The sequence below is a fragment of the Malaclemys terrapin genome, chromosome 8 (assembly GCF_027887155.1).
Source record: "Malaclemys terrapin pileata isolate rMalTer1 chromosome 8, rMalTer1.hap1, whole genome shotgun sequence".
Lineage (NCBI taxonomy): Eukaryota > Metazoa > Chordata > Testudines > Emydidae > Malaclemys > Malaclemys terrapin.
Genome location: NC_071512.1, coordinates 22,682,280 through 22,699,494, shown reverse-complemented (window position 1 = coordinate 22,699,494; position 17,215 = coordinate 22,682,280).

The following is a 17,215-nucleotide window of genomic DNA, read 5'->3' as shown; positions in this document are numbered from 1 at the left end:
AACTACGCTTAACCCCTGGAAGTGGGAAGTGTGTAACCAGCAAAAAGGACTGTTGCAGTAACGGGGTCCCCCTGTGGACTGCGGTAAGCAGGCTCAGGGGCGGAGAAGTCTGCAGCTTAACCCTGGAAAAGAGGTGGTAACCTAAAAAAGGGCTGGCACACTAGGGGTTCCTCCTGGAAACTGTGGGGAGCTAAGAGCACCCAGGCCTGTGAGTGGCCAGCGGGAAGATGTATAAAAAGCACTTTAAAAGCGACCTGGTCAAGCTGTGCAGGCAGAGGGGGCTGCGCATTGGGAGGCTCACCAAAGAACAGCTAATTGCCCAGTTGGAGAAGGAAGATCGCTCAAATAAACTAATCCCTGTCTCTGAGGGAAGCAGCCCGGCAGATGCAGCGCAGGCACCAGTGTCTGTTCCAGCTGGGAGTGGTCAAACGGCTGCTGAGGGCTTCCCGAGACCCCTCCTACCTATGCCTAGGGGAAGGGCTGGAAGAAGCCCAGCAAATACCAAGGACACCGTGACCCCTGCAGCCAGCAGGGGATCCTCCTGGCAGAGCTCCCCATCGCTGGAGCTAAGGTGGCTGGAATGGGAAAAGGAAATAAAACTAAAAGAGCTAAAGTTAAGGCAGCAGAAACTGATGGAGGAGCAAGCAGAACAAAAAAGGCAGCGTTAGTATGAGCTAGAGAAGAAAAAAAAAAAGCAAAGGCAGCATAAGCTGAAGTTGGCCAAGCTAAGAAGCAGCAAGACCCCGGCTGCGGTAAGTAATGGGGGACCCAGGACTGCATGGAGATTTAATAAGTGCGTCTTGGCCCGGCATAAGGAAGGGAAGGACATAGATAACTTCCCGAATGCCTTTAAGGATGCTTGCAAGCTGCACAGGGTTGACCCTGCAAACAGGCTCCAGTTTCTCACCCCCTTACTGGACCCCAAAGCAGTGGGAATGTACAGCCGAATAAAAGGGGCGGAGGCAGGGGACTATAAACTGTTCAAAAAGGCCCTGCTATGCGGGTTTGGGCTGACTCCCAAAATGTACCGAAGAAGGTTCCGGAGTCATCATAAAACCCTTGAGGTCACATATCTAAACCTGGCCCTCCGGATGCAGGGATATGCCCACAAGTGGGCAGATGGGGCCCCAACTAGGAAGAACGTGCTTAACCTAATGATACTGGAGTAACTGTATGAACAGTGCCCATCCAACCTGAGGCTATGGTTGGTGAACAAAAAGGCAGGGGACCTGCAACGCGCAGGGCAGCTGGCCGACGAGTTTCTAAACTGCCGGTCAGGGGGTGGCAGGGAGCTCCAAAGAAACAGGCCCGCCATAATGCAGCAAAAGAGTCACCCAGGAACCTCCCAAAGGGAGGAACATGAAAAACCCCCTCCCAAAAGGAACATCCGGTGTCAGGACCAACCGATCGGCCCAAAGGAATCAACGGAACACGAGTTGCTATTACTGTGGCCAAAGAGGCCACATACGGACACAGTGCCCCAAGCCCAAGAACAAACTGAGCACAGCGAACCCACACAGGGTTAACTGGGTAGGAACACAGCCGGAGGAGGGGCAGGCTTTCCAGGCAAGGGGGGTTAACAGCTTCCCAACTGCTCAGGAGGGAGGAGTGCCCGAGACCAGCTTCTCTGGGGGGCTGTATGCTCCGAACAGAAGGTTCTCAGTTTACAGGGTGGGCGCGGGGCTGTGCCTGCGGAGTGAGTGCCTTGTTCCCCTGAAGGTGGATGGGAGAAAGGTCAATGGATACTGGAATACAGGCGCTAAGGTAACGTTGGCCCGGCCCGAGGTGGTGGCCCCAGATCGGGTAATGCCCAACACCTACCTGATCCCAAGGTAATGCCCAACACCTACCTGAACCCCATTCAAGGTGCCTGTGGCGAGGGTACATCTGAAATGGGGGGTCAAGGAGGGCCCCAAGGATGTGGGGGTGCACCACCATTTGCCCACTGAGGTGTTGATGGGGGGGACCTAAAGAACTGGCCAAGCAACCCCCAGAACGCCATATTTGTGACCCCTAGCCAGAGCCAGCAAGGGGCACGACACCCTGACCTCGGAAAGGATACCACACCAGAGGCACAGGACCCTACCCTGGTGGGGAGGATGCGCCTAGGGACAAGGCTCAAAAAGGCTGCGGCTTCAGACCCAGCCGGCGAGAGGGAACAGGTCCCTATCCCTTCCCCAGCCGCTGAGTTCCAGGCCAAGTTGCAAAAAAATCCCTCCTTGAGGAAGCTCAGGGACCTGGCCGACCTCAGTGTGGTACAAACCATGGGAAAAGGTTGCTAGAAAAGGTTCCTGTGGGAAAAGGGATTCATATACCAAAAATGGGCTCCCCGAGAGAAGATGAAGTCATGGGAAATCAGGAGGCAGCTGGTGGTACCCCAAAAGTATCGCCGCAAGCTACTGCACCTGGCCCATAACATCCCTCTCGCAGGGCACCAGGGAATCCGGTGCACCAGGCAGAGGCTGCTACAAAACTTTTACTGGCCTGGGGTCTTTACTACTGTCCAACAGTATTGCCAATCCTGTGACCCCTGTCAGAGGGTGGCAAAGGGCCGGGACAAGAAAAAAGCGGCTTTAAAACCCTTGCCCATCATAAAGAAGCTTTTCCAAAAGGTGGCTATGGACATCATGGAACCTCTCAGCAAGACAACCCTGTTGGGGAAAAAATACATTCTGGTGGTGGTAAATTTCGCCACCAGCTACCCCGAGGCAGTGCCCATTGAAGCAGACACCATTGCAAATGCATTGCTGACCATTTTCAGCCAAGTGGGGTTCTCCAAGGAAGTCTTAACAAACCAAGGGTCCAATTTCATGTTGGCCCTGCTCCGGTGCTTGTGGGAAAAATGTGGGGTCTGGCACAACTGGGCATCAGCATATCACCCCCAGTCCAATGGGCTGGTGAAAAGGTTCAACAAAACACTAAAGATCATGCTAAAAACATTTATGAACCATCACCCGCAGGATTGGAACAAGTACTTACCTCACCTGCTGTTCGCATACAGAAAAGTGTCCCAGTAGTCTACCGGGTTTTCACCCTTCAAACTGTTATATGGCAAAAGGGTAAAGGAGCCCCTAAACCTAATAAAAAAATGAATGGGAGGGAAAGGCCACTCCCAATAAAAAGTCAGTGGTGAAGTATGTCCTAACCTTCCAGGAAAAACTTGCTAAACTCCTGGGCCTGGCCGGAAAAAATCTGGCCAGAGCCCAGAGGAAGCAAAAGGTCTGGTATAACTGCACGGTGCAGGCCCGTGCCTACGCCACCAAAAATCAGGTGATGGTTCTCATCCCCATGAGAAAAAACAAACTACAGGCCACCTGGAAAGATCCTTTCAAGGTTGTCAAGCAACTAAATGAAGTAAACTATGTGGTAAAGCTGTCAAACCGGGCACACCACTGCCAGGTGTACCATGTCAATATAATGAAGCCATATTAGAACAGCAGAAATGTGGTGTTGGCTGTGTGTGAACATTGAAAGGAGCAGGAAGATAACCCTTTAGTAAATCTATTCCCTGGAACAAAAGCTGGCTCCCCCACTGAAAACAATTCCCCTCTCGGATCGGCTAACCCCTACCCAGCAAGCTAAAATTAGGCTAGGTCTACACTACCCGCCTGAATCGGCGGGTAGAAATCGACCTCTCGGGGATCGATTTATCGCGTCCCGTTGGGACGCGACAATCAATCCCCGAATCGACGTTCTTACTCCACCAGCAGAGGTGGGAGTAAGCGCCGTCGACAGAAAGCCGCAGAAGTCGATTTTGCCGCCGTCCTCACAGCGGGGTAAGTCGGCTGCGATACGTCGAATTCAGCTACGCTATTCACGTAGCTGAATTTGCGTATCTTAAATCGACTCCCCCCTGTAGTGTAGATGTACCCATCTGTACCAACAGCTGTTTTCCAACCAGCCTGGATGCACTAATCTGACTGTCCACCGGGTGAAAACAGGATCGCATCCTCCTCTACAATGCTCCCCCTCCGAGTCACAGGAAAAACTGCGCAGAACCTAAAAAAAGAGGTTAGGAACATGCTGACTTTGGGGGTGATCCAGCCATCTTCCAGCCCTTGAGCCTTGCCGGTGCTGCTGGTCCCCAAAAAGGATGGGTCAATCCGGTTCTGTGTGAACTATCGAAAGCTTAACACCATCACTGTAATCTAATGCCTACCCCATGCCCAGGCTTGACAAGCTCCTAAACAAATTGGAAGGAGCTCGGTACCTTACCATCATGAATCTTACAAAGGGCTACTGGCAAGTGCCACTAAATGCAGATGTCAGGCTAAAATCGGCCTTTATCACCCCGCTGGATCTCTATAAGTTCCTGACCCTGCCTTTTGGCCTCAAGGGGGCGCCAGCTACCTTCCAGCACCTGGTGAACCAGCTACTAAAGGGAATAAAAAGTTTTGCCGTGGCGTATATTAATAACATCTGTGTCTTTAGCCAAACCTGAAAGAACCACGTGTCCCAGGTTAAACAAGTGCTGAACCGACTCCAGGAGGCTGGGCTAACTGTAAAGGCTAAAAAGTGCAAGGTGGGGGATGGCTAAAGTACCTTACCTGGGCCATCGGATGGGAAGCAGCTGCCTAAAGCCAAAACCAGCCAAAGTGAAGGTAATCAAAGACTGGCTCGCTCCACAAACCAAAAAGCAGGTCCAAGCCTTTACTGAAATGGCAGGGTACTATCAAAAATTTGTGCCCCACTTTAGCTCCATAGCCGCCCCCATACTAAGCTGTGCAAGAAGGGGAAGCCAGACAAGGTGGTCTGAACTGAGCAGTGCCAGAGGGCTCTCTGTGCGCTGAAGAAGGCTCTGGTCAGTGGTCCAGTTCTGGCAAACCCAGACTTTAACAAGCCCTTTACAATGTTCACCGACGCCTCAAACACGGAACTGGGGGCAGTGTTAATGCAGAATAATAAAAAGGGGAAAAAACACCCTATCGTGTACCTAAGAAAAAAGCTGCTACCCCGGGAGAAAAGCTACGTGGCCATCAAAAAAAAAAAAAAAAAAGCCTGGCCATGATGTGGGCCCTTAAAAAACTAGAGCCATCTCTATTTGGGCAACACTTCACCGTTACACCAACCACTCTCCCCTAACCTGGCTACACCAGATGAAGGAAGCCAACACCAAGCTCCTGAGGTGAAGCCTGCTCCTGCAAGATTATAATATGGACGTGGTCCATGTGAAGGGAACTGCCAACATGATAGCAAATGCATTGTCCCGAAGAGGGGACCCTAAACTTCCCCAGGTCACTGGTCAAAGTAACTCCGCTCAGTTCAGTCTCGAAGCAGGGAAAGATGTAACGCAATAGGGAGCAGGGCAGATTGACCTGGGAATGTCGTCTAGTTTTACTGGGACTGGGATAGCAGAGGGTGACTTTACTTGAGTGACGATACCTAAGCCTGTAACCTGAGCCAGGAGGGGGATGGGGCCAGGTAACACCTTCTGCCTGGGAAACTGGACAAAGGCTGGAGAAGGAGCCGGGGGAAGGCTGGGTGAAACTGCTGAAGGGGTTTTTCAGTTTGAAGCGGTCTGGGTAAACGAAGGGAACCCCAAGGCTGGGGTCTAAACTCCCTGCTCCCCACCCCTCCCAGAGGGACCTAACTGAGGGGTCCTGATTGTACCTACAAGCTCTGTTTGGGACTGTGTTCCTGTCGTCTAATAAACCGTCCATTTTACTGGCTGGCTAAAAGTCACGGTAAATCGCAGGAAATGAGGGTGCAGGGCCTGGACTCCCACACACTCCGTGACATAAGTCTACTGTTGAAACCACTTGGGTCATTAAACAATGCCATCCAGGCATCTGCTACAACGGTAGTAGATCTTTGTCCACCAATAGAAACTACCTTTGGATCAATCAAAAAAAGTATCCATTGAAAAAGTACTGGAAGAAGCAAAGACTTCAGTCCAGAAGTTGACTAATGAAGGCATTTATATTGAATCCTTAAGTGAAGAGAACAAGAAGTGTTTGTTAAGACAACTGAAAAAGTACACAGACTTGATTCTTAAAAATCTACCACAGCGACTTCTAGATTCTACTCAACTTCTATGTAGCTTTTACAGATCCCTGTCCTATAAAACACCAACAGTTGAGTGGAGTGAGGCACTGTCTGCAATGGGGCTGCCATGTGCTCAGGACAGAATAGAGAATTTGAACACAGAGTGGAATACCATACGACGAATGAACGAAGATTTGACTTCAACTTCTTTTTTATCATCACTAGTAGCTCGACCCGATCTTTGTGCTATGTTTCCTGGGATGAAAGAAGTAGGAATTCATCTCTTACTACTCCCAGTCACAACAGCTACAGTTGAGTGTTCTTTTTCATCACTGAATAGAATGTTGTGTTCTGAAAGAAGTTGCCTCTTGCCTGATCATGTGAATGAACTAATGAGCATATCAATTGAAGGAATGGAAGTACCAGACACACGAGAAGCCACCAAAGATGAACGCATTGTATTCAAGAAGTTCATTAACAGAGTTGTGCAAAATTATAACAAGAAACCAAGAAGGATGTAGATATAATGCTTCATAGAAGATTTGAGTAGCCAACTTTAATTTGTGTGATGATTTTAAAACATGAGTTAAATCTAATAAAATGGTCATGAAACATTTTTCAGTTTTTACTATGGTGCCATACAGCCCACCTTCACCCTCATGGTCTCATCCCTCATCGGCCCTGACCCCTCCCCTCCCCCCCATTAATTCAAACACGCCCCATAATTTCAATTCCTGGGGAAAACAATGGGAGTCTCTGAGTGTCTCTCAGCTCAGCAGCTAGTGTGTGCCTGTAGCATTTGTGCAGATGATAGATAGCAAAGAGCAGCTGGCAGGCTGTTACATTATCTCTTGTGACACAGAAATGATGTGGGGGGAAGAAAACTCAAGAAAAGAGCTCCTCTTTCCATTCTCAGCTGCTTACCCTGAAAATAAGACTGTAGTGTTGGCTCACAACATTACTGTGTGAGTCTGAAGGTAACACCAGAATCATTGCTGCTGTGCTCTAATGTGATTTCCAGCTGAAAATGCTGATAAGTTCCAAGTGATGAAAGAAAGTAACAGAAATGTCTCAGATAATATAACACCACCGGTGAGATGGTTGTCATCAGTGTCTTCTCAACACTAAAAATAGTTTGTCTCCCTTTGATGTGTTCTTTGAGGTGCGGCTGGTTTGGATTTCTTGGTGTGCTGTGGTATGCACCCTGCTCAAAGCCCTGTGAACTTGGAAGCTCATATTTATCAGCACCTCCTAGACAATACATTACTGAAGAATACAGAAGTATGTATTTTATGATTACACCATAGACAACTACAATGCAGTGGTGATGTCTGCTTGCTTTCCTCGGCGCTTCCCATAAGATGCGATACTTATTCAAGTCCTCTTTCCAGTAAGTGCATCTCCTGAGTTAAAGCAATGCTTATCACCAGCCAGAGTCCTCTCTGGAGATCCCTTTTGGTAAAACTGCAGCCTATAAACATGCAGAACTGCTGGGAGGGGCAATGTCACTGAATAAGTCTTTAACTCACAGCCAGAAAGTGAGACAACACAGAATTCCTCTGGCATATGTTCCACTGTTTCTTTGGATACAGCTTCCCTGATTTTATATGACAAACACTTCAGACCTATTTCTAATTTCCAGTCTGGTGCATAAGCAGTTTCTAGAATGTTCAACCATAATCTTACTTGCGAAAGTGTCAGCTTTTTAAAAATGAGACGACAGGATTTTTTTTTAAAATTGAAATTATGAATGCTGTTGATCATGTTATAAAAGAAGGTGAGCATGGAATGCATGTTTCTACATTGAAAGCTATGCACACCTGTTTTTCTGGGATGTGTCTATTTTGGCCATTGTTTCTGGAGTGACAAAGCTTCACTTTCCCACCTAGTATTGTTTGTATTATGGTGGTTTTTAAAGGACTCTCAATCAAGATCAGGGCCCCATTACACTATGCACTCCACATACATATTATAAAAACAGTCTTACCCCCAGATAGCTGCCAAGATAAACAAACAAGTCAGAGGGTGAGAGAAAGGAAGTATTACTATCCCCACTTCACAGATGGGAAATGGCGGGCCAGAGAAGTTAAAGGACTTGCCAAAGGTCACACAAGAAATCTGTAGCAAAGTTGGGAGCTGAAGCCAGATTTCCTGAGTCCCAGTCTAGGACTTTACCCACATAACCAACTTTTCAAGGTAGAATTGGAGTTTGCTCTTTATTTTCATGCTTTATATTTATCAAATATGCCCAATTACTTCTCATGAGAAAGGCCTTCCCAGTATAAATGACCCCAAACTCATCCATTCCACCCTGTGGCAAAATGCTCAGAAAGAGATGAGCCTTTCACCATGGCCCCAAAGCTCAACTAACTCTGGCTTTATTGGGCCAGCTAGGCAGGTGAATTCCAGAGTCCAAGATCTTCTGATGAGCATGTCCCAGTCCTAATCCCAATCCCCATATCTTTAAGTCTAGGAATGGTTCATCATCTGTCTTCACAGAGATGCCAGCTCAGCCACAGCATGCCAAGGGAAGGGTCTATCATGGGGTGCTCTACTCACCACTGGATCGCCTCTTCGTGGCCACAGCCAGGGATTAGCTCTGCCAATCTGATTCCCCTTCCTGCAGATGTTCTCTCTCTCTCTCAGGACTCAACTGGTCCCCCTTTAGGGCTTGGGCTCTCTGGCCTCGTCACTGTAGTTTTCACTTTCTAGGGCAGGGCGTGTGGGAAGGTTGAGTACCAAAGCCTCTCTGCACCCACCGTCCAAGGAGTGTTCCAATCCACTGCCCCTCAATGGTGCCACTTTCTCAGCAGCTAGTAGGAGATCCTTCCCCTCCGACACACACACACACACACACACACACACACACTCTTCTCCAGGTTCCAGCCTAGGGACCCTACAACCAGTCACTAAGGTCTGCCCTGTCTCACACCATACTGCTATTTCCCAGGACTGCTTCCTACGTTGCCTCTATCAGGTTCCTTCTCCACCCTCCTCAAGGTATGCGCTTCCCTCTAGGCCAAGCTTCATGCTCTCTCTAACCTCTAAGAGAATGACTGCAGGCCTCCTCCCTGCCACCCCTTTCTGCCCTCAGCTCCCTGGCTTTATACAAGCCCCACCTGTTACTGTCCAAATGAGCTTAATCTTTTAATTAGTCCTCATTGCTCCTTGGGTCCTCCTCCAGTTGCAGGTTAATTTGCCCACCTAGGCATCTTAACCCCTTCAGGGGCAGGTGTCGGGTGCACAGACCATTGCAGGGCCTCTGTCTGGTGCTGAAGGCCAAATGTGATGGGCCAAGTTTGGCCAAGGCAGAAGTCAGAGGTTCACATTTACACAGAAGAAGAGGGCCCAGTAACCTATACACCTCGAATGGAAGGGCTGGAACTAACAGGCTAAAAAGGAAACTATGGAGGAACTTCAGAGCAGCTTCACACCTAGCCCTGGGTTGAGGAGGAATGGATTTCATCTTTCCAACTGCTCCATATTCTCCCTGTATATACCCCCAAATACTCACCAAATAGGTTTTATGACAGCTGCCTTCATTATCCCCATCCCACCCTTAAATTTACACCCATACTCAACCAAGCCAATATGGGCCAAATCCTCACTTGGTGTCAAATCTACACAGTTCCATTGATTTCAATGAAGCTACTCTGATTTACATTAGCTGAGGACAGGGTCGGCTCTGGCTTTTTGGCCAGAGCCAAGCAAAAAAAAATCTGCGGCGCGGCCGGAGCCAGGGTGCAGGGGGAGGGAGCGAGAGGGAGGGAGAGAGAGAGAAGAAGGGTGGCCAGGGCTTCAGCGGGGTGCTGCCACGCAGCCCTTCCCGCCCCGCTGCCTGCCAGGAGGGCTCTGCGCCGCTCCGGTCGGCTGGGAGGGAAGGACGCGGGCTGCAGGGTGCTCCCATCCTCTGTGCCGCCGCCCCCTACAGGGCGGCCGGAGCGTAACAACAACAACAACCACCACCACCAAACAAAAAAAAGCGTCTGTGCCGCCCTAGGATTGGGCGGAATGCCGCCTCCTACAAGCTGCCGCCCCAAGCACCAGCTTGCTCGGCTGGTGCCTGGAGCCGGCCCTGGCTGAGGATCTGGCCATATATATATTTTGCACATGCATCTGTTTGCTCTGAATTGCTAAGACCCCTCTTCTCCCCCGCAGAACACAAACATTAATTAACTGTTTTTTTAAACTATTACACAAAATTGTGTATTGTGTCTGCAGGAGCCAGGCACCAGAGACTGAGTCTATAAGGAATCCCTTAGTTAACTTTTCACCGAAAAGAATAACATAGAATAATCCCTTTTATTGGTAACAGACAGCACAGCTCAAACAACAAAGGGATGAGGAAAAGCCTCTGCAAAAATATAGAGCGTGAGATCTATTAATGCTGGTTGGAAGTCTCAGGGAAAGGATGGACAAAAAACATGAGTTTGTTGCATAGACTAAGGTACATAGTTCAAGTTTATTTTGTTTCTTAAACTGTTTAGGATATAGAAAAGTTGAAGTGGATAAACATTTTGCTTCCCCAAAGCACACTGTCCTCTTTAGAACTGGGTGGAAAATGTTGAGGAAAAAGTAGGGCTGTCAAGCGATTAAAAAAATTAATCACACTGTTAAACAACAGTAGAATACCATTTATTTTAAATATTTTTGGATATTTACTACATTTTCAAATATATTAATTTCAGTTACAACACAGAATACAAAGTGTACAGTGCTCACTTTATATTTATTTTTTATTACAAATATTTGCACTGTAAAAAACAAAAAAAAAATATTTTTCAATTCATCTTATACATGTACTGTAGTGCAATCTCTTTATCATGAAAGTTGAAGTTACAAATGTAGAATTATTTACAAAAGATGCATTAAAAATAGAACAATGTAAAATGTTAGAGCCTACAAGTCCACTAAGTCCTACTTCTTGGTCAGCCAATCACTCAGACAAGCAAGATTGGTTACAATTTCTAGGAGATTGATGATGGGTTTTGCTTGATAACGATCCAAAGCAGTGCGGACTTATGCATGTTCATTATCATCATATGAGTCAGATGTCACCAGCCGAAGGTTGATTTTCTTTTTTGGTGGTTTGGGTTCTGTAGTTTCTGCATCAGAGTGTTGCTCTTTTAAGACTTCTAAAAGCATGCTCCAAACCTCGTCCCTCTCAGATTTTGGATGTCACTTCAGATTCTTAAACCTTGGGTCAAGTGCTGTATCTTTTTGTAAAATCTGCTGTGAAAGTGTTTTTAAAACAAACATGTGCTGGGTCATCATGAGACTGCTATAACATGAAATGTATGCAGAATGCAGGTAAAACAGAGCAGGAGATGTACAATTCTTCCCCCAAGGAGTATAGTCACAAATTTAAGTGATGCATTGTTTTTATAATGAGCATCATCAGCATAGAAGCATGTCCTCTGGAATGGTGGGTGAAGAATGAAGGGGCATATGAATCTTTAGCACATCTGGCACGTAAATATCTTGCAATACCAGCTACAAAAGTGACATGCGAATGCCTGTTCTCACTTTCAGGTGACATTGTAAATAAGAAACAGGAAGCAGTATCTCCTGTCAATGTAAGCAAACTTGTTTGTCTTAGCGATTGGCAGAATAAGAAGTAAGACTGAGTGGACATGTGGGCTCTAAAGTTTTACACTGTTATGTAACCAAAAAAATCTGCATTTGTAAGTTACACTTTCACGATAAAGAGATTGCCCTACAGTACTTGTATGAGGTGAATTGAAAAATACTATTTCTTTTGTTTATCATTTTTACAGTGCATATATTTGTAATCAAAAATAATAATATAAAGTGAGCACTTTGTATTCTGCGTTGTAATTGAAATCAGTATTGAAAATGTAGTTAAACATCCAAAGATATTTAATACATTTCAATTGGTATTATATTGTTATAAGTGCAATTAATTTTTTTGAGTTAATCGCGTGAGTTAACTGCGATTAATTGACAGCCCTAGAACAAAGCAGTGTCAGTGAAATATTAAAACTTTATTTCACAAACATTGTCACTTTTTTTTTTCTGTTTTCCCACTACTCAAGCCCATAAGACCAGAAATTACTGGTAGGGGAGAGGATATAAAAAACATAGTCATGGCCTACATTTTAAAAAAGTAACTAGATATTTTAGATGCCCAACTTGAAGTGCACGAAAAGGGCCTAATTTTTAGAGAGTGGATGCTCAGCACTTTCTCAAAGTCAGGCCCCAAAATAAGGTGTCTCAAGTTGTGTACCCAGAAACGGAGGCATCTAGAATCAACATCCATTTCTGAAAAGCTAGGCACAGCTTTTTATAATTGTGAGTACACCATTGTGTATGCAAAAATGTATGTATATATTTTTCACAAGCAATTACCATGTTTGTGCAATTGCAGCAACTACCTAGAGAAATGATTGCTTTGTGCATATAGGCCCAAGCTTAGAACAGCACTAAAATTCATTCATATTTAGCATAGAACTTAAGCATATGCTAAAGATGAGCATGTGCTTAAATGCTATTCAGAAAAGGGTTGCTCTCCTGAATAGAGGTCATAATTACTGCAACAGGACTCACAAATGCCATAATTGTACATACACTTGCATAAAGTATTTAATATTCTAAAACTCTGGTCCATTCGTTCTTCTCTAAGTACTGGTCTGAGTGTGGCCCAAGCCAGTAGAAAGATTGTTGAGTGGGTTATGTGAAATGAGCTGGTATTTTTAATCTAGGGCCTTGTTTGGAGGATGTCATCACAATTGCCAATTTATTAGCAGTATCAACAGAGATACCTAAGGTTGAATGGAAGTGGAGACTGAACTACCACTTTACACCTAGAAGCAGGCTGGAGCTACATTAACATGGTGAGGTGAGTAAACTACTAATGCTCATTTTGTATGTATTCTGCTGGCGCAGGACTTCAGTCTCTAGGGCTGTCAGTCATGAACACCAAATTTACTTTAACTAAATCCATTCCACAAAAAGAATACTTCACTGTAAAATAAAATCTAGAAATGAAAGGATGAGCAACCTAAAGTCAGAAAAGCAAATGTAGCTTGCTCTAGTGAGTTGGTCTTTGCCATTTCTCATGTATGGTGTATCTACACCACAAATGAAGGTGTGACTGTAGTGCAGGCATGACTACCCAGAGTAGCTTTAATCCAGCTGGCACTGGTAACATCTGCAGTGAAGATGTGGCAGCATGGGCTTCAGCACAAACTAGCTGCCCTAGTACAAGCCCATAGGGAATCCTAGTACATACTTGGGTTGCTTGCCCATGCTGAAGTCTGGGCTACCATGTCTTCAATGCTATTGTTACCTGTTCTAGTGAGATTAAAGCTAGCATGGGTATGCCTACCTGTGCTACATTCACACCTTAATTTGCAGTCTAGACATATCGTTAGGTAGAAAAAACTGCAAAACTCTCCTGACTGCACTGAAGTTGTATAAGGGTCATGCATCATATAAAGGTTATGCATCACCGCAATGGAAGACAATGTATACTTACTTATTGCTCTTAAAAAACACACACACACATGTTATTTTTATCCAGTACAAACTATTGACAAAGTGTGAGAACAGAGAATGGCCATAAAGACCTATTGACTCCTGTGTTTTGGGAAGAGAAACTATTTGATTGTTGTTATGCATCCGAAGAAGTGGGCTGTAGTCCACGAAAGCTTATGCTCTAATAAATTTGTTAGTCTCTAAGGTGCCACAAGTACTCCTGTTCTTCTTTTTGCGGATACAGACTAACACGGCTGTTACTCTGAAACTTGTCATTATGCAAGGCATTCCATAAGGGTGTCATTTTACAGTGGGAATCAAGCAGTGACCCACCAACTGCAAAACAAGAGAGTCACTCCTCTTTCTCATGCCTGTTACTCTAAGCGATTGAGTCATGACTCATGGCACATACACACCAACAAGTGGACTCCCCAGGTTCTCAATGAGTGAAAATATGGGGAAGAGAAAAGCTTTCCCACCAGCAGGCATTTATTTGGTGCCCTAGTGTCAGAACCTTCACATGCAATAACTCCCATGGTCTGCTTCCATGCCTTCCTTAATTGCTCTTCATTTCAAAGCTGAACTTGCAATGACGAGAAAAACCCATGGGGACAGCCCAGAGGGATGGAGGTTGAGAAATAACATCTTTCATCCTGACTTGTATTTATGATCCCCAGTATGACAAGTCTCTGCTGTTGAGCACCCGCCCACGTCCTGCATATTTCATAAAAATGTATCTCTTAAATAGACAAAAATGTACAGCTGTGTACGAAGACTTGTGCACACAAGATTCACGTGTTTTCCACATGCAGGGAGATGTGGCAGGTCTCAGCTCATATAGTATATTATGGCTTTTCAAAGAACTGTGGGAGAGAGTCAATGATGAAGCCAGTTAGGAGACTTTCAGGGTGAAAGTGTTAGACTCATTTAGACTCTGATTTAGCAAAGCATTTAAACATGTGTTTAACTCTAAGCATTCAAGTTCAGTGTGCTTAAGTGCTTCACTGAATAGAGATGTGATTACTCATGTGCTTGAAGTTACACATGAGTTTAAATGCTTTGCTGAATCAGAGCCATAACAACTAAAGTGGAGAAAACATTTGTAATACTAATTTATTCATTAAGGGGCAGATTGTGATACCCTTATTTATGCTGGTGAAGTCCATGTGAGTAGTTGTTCACCAACTTGAGCTCCACCGTATGGCCCTCAATAATTTACAAACACACCAGAAGAGAGAGAGAGAGAGAGAGAGACGATTATCAGATAACAGAGCTTACCTTCCAGAGCAGCCTCAGCTCCCATGAACTTCGACTGAACCTAGAGCTGATCAGCATATTTAAAAGTGAAGCCCAAAACACTTAGCACTTGAAATCTTCAAGACACTTTTTACTCCCTAAGAAGGAGTCAAATAGTCTGATCAGAGATGGAACATTTGAGAAGAAACACCAGGTAAAGAGGGAAGTCAGCGCTGGGATCAGCACTGAGAAGTTTTATTCCATAAACGTAATAGTGAATTGACCAAGTGGTTCATAATGGGATAAAAATTAACAGTTCACTTCCACACACAAGTCCTGTTGCAGAACATGTGCTGAAACTGCAGTCAAAATGGAAATCGCACAGCTGCAAGTATGTAGTGTTGTTATAGCCATGTTGATCCCAGGATATTAGAGAGACAAGGTGGGTGAGGCAATATCTTTTACTGGACCAACTTCTGTTGAAAACCAACTTCCTGTTGCAAGCTTGTCTCTCTCAACAAAAGCTGACCCAATAAAAGGTATTACCTCACCCACCTGTCTCTCTAATAGCTGCAAGTAGCAGCCAAAATAGGGAGGCATCCACTAAAACAGTTCATTGGAACTTTCCTACCAGCAAAGTTCAGTATATTTTTTTTTCTTACTTCATTAAATGCCATTAAAAAAAAAAGCATTCACCTGCACAAAACTCCTCCACCAATATTTGAATCCATAGAGACACATACATTAGCAGAACATTCTGTCCTAAAATATTTAAGCTGTATCTAATGATCCAAGAAAACATACTATTTTTTATTCTCTCCCACTTACATACATCTTGTTCACTTCACAAGAAAAGCAAGAGAGAATCTTGCAGCTCCCTATCAAGTATCTTACAGTCACCCAACTTTGAACACAGGATTTCCCATGCTGGGCCAGATCATTGGTTCAATCCCATCCTTTAGACAGTGCCAATACAGCACTTATGTAGAACAGAATAGCAAAATCAGAGATTGCTCTTCAGATGGAACCTGATTCAATGACCATTAACATCAGTGGGAGTGTTCCATTGACTCCAATGCTCATTAGATCAGCAGAAGCTAGTGATAGCCACACTGCAGACTCCTTATTATGTTGAAGCCACTAGCCATGGACTCGTGAGCTGAAATCTTGAAATACAGTGAAAACAAATATGATTGTAGAATACACTGGCTCCTTACCTGGCTGTTTTATGGGCCCTCAGCACCGGTTTCATGGTGGCTATAGTGCTGCCTGCCACCTCTCTCCTCCTCCTTCTTGTTTCCAGTGGATGGGCACTTCCTAACAGCCTCTGGCACCAGCTGGAGCATCTGGAGCAGAAATTGATCTTTTGCTGTTTTAAATTATATATTTAAATTTATGTTTCTTTTAAATAGCTGGTTTGAAAAGAGCTGGAGCCAGTTTTGGGGCTGGGATGATATCTTCTGCTATATTTGGATGGAGGAGGAACAGTTTGTGGGATGAAGAACTATATTTGGGAGGCTAGGGACTTCCATGATGCAACTGCCTACCCTCAAAATGAAGGGAGTGTACGGTGCATTATGGGAGATGTAGTCCAACCAGGAACCCAGCGTATAGAGGAGAATAGGAACATGACACACACAAACAACAACTCCCATGTGCACTATGGGGACATTTCTGAATAGTAATATTTCAACATTGGGGCAAAATAGTTCCATTTAAAAATTTTTGCTGAAAAGTTAAAATATTCTGTGAAAAATGTAGACTTTTTTTTTTTTTTGTAAAAATTTTCGGTGTGGGCAAAAAAAATTCTGAACAGCTCCAAGTATGATTTCAAGGGTCTGAAATCCATGGGAGTATTTTCATTGGGTTTGATGGGCTTTGTATGAGACTCAGTCCCTCTCATCCCACTTAGGCCTATTGAGAGCTAGAATCATTATTAGAGCTGGGCAGGAAATGGTTTTTCTGTCCCACAAAAATTGTAAGTTTTCAAAAGTTTTTCCCATGCCAGATCAGGACAAAAAGTTGAAATCTCAAGAAAAAAAAATCCCTAACTGAAAATCTGGAAAAAAAATTCTGTTCAGATCAATTGAAACATTTTATTTGATAGATTTGAAATATTTCATTTTCATTTCAACCATTTTAATTAAAAATTTAGTCTCAACTTATTTTTTTAAAACAAAAAGTCATTTTGAACTGAAAACTGGATTTTGTTCATTTTGAAAATGTCAAAAAGGGAGACTTTTCACAATTTTGAAGCTTTTTTTTAAAAAATGTTTGAGTACAGAAATTAATCCAAACCACCCCTTTCCTGCAAAGAGATTCAATGTGAATGAATTGGCATGTAAGCCATGGGCCCACATCATGTGTGCTCTGCATGCTCTAGCAACGGCTAGGCCAACTAGAGGTTGTTGAGCCTGCTACAGGCACGGCTAAGGGAGTTGGGGCTCATGCATTAAGATCCAGAAAGTCCCAAGTTCCACCCAGTGGGGTTGGCGTT